The sequence below is a fragment of the Poeciliopsis prolifica genome, unplaced genomic scaffold (genome assembly GCF_027474105.1).
Source record: "Poeciliopsis prolifica strain line A6 unplaced genomic scaffold, Auburn_PproV2 SCAFFOLD042, whole genome shotgun sequence".
Classification (NCBI taxonomy): domain Eukaryota; kingdom Metazoa; phylum Chordata; class Actinopteri; order Cyprinodontiformes; family Poeciliidae; genus Poeciliopsis; species Poeciliopsis prolifica.
The window spans coordinates 3,266,496-3,267,030 of NW_026562417.1; positions in this window are offsets into that span (position 1 = coordinate 3,266,496).

A 535-nucleotide genomic window follows, 5' to 3' on the forward strand; every position below is an offset into this window, starting at 1 on the left:
TTCTTCCCCAGACACGGATCCATGTCAGGGTCGGATCCGTCCAGGATGAGCCGGGATCCGTCCAGGATGAGCCGGGTCATGCCAGGTATTGAATGCAAGCGACTCGTTTGGCAGCAGACTGCATTCGTTGATTGGCCGTTTGGTCTATGTCACTGGATAGACATAGGAGGTACTTGCAGAAAAGAGCTTTCTGAGTCAATGGTTCAGGGCAACCCGTAACAAACAAATGTAAAGACAAACAAAATGATATTATCGATATATTGAGCAGAGCTAATGCCCACTCACATTCCCACATTCCTGCCCATATAGTGAGAAACACACTGCCAACAGGTATTTGGCTGGACCCAAACCAGACATTAACCGGCCAGACTGAAAGTTTAACTGTCACAATCTGTGGCGGTTAAAGGAAAGATGGACGGAGGTTAAGTCTATAAGAGCAATCGTGGAAGACAACTTCTTAGAGGTTGCGAAAGACTTGCTCACTGTCCAGCAGCACGATGATCCTGAACATACATCCAGAAATACAGAAGAACAG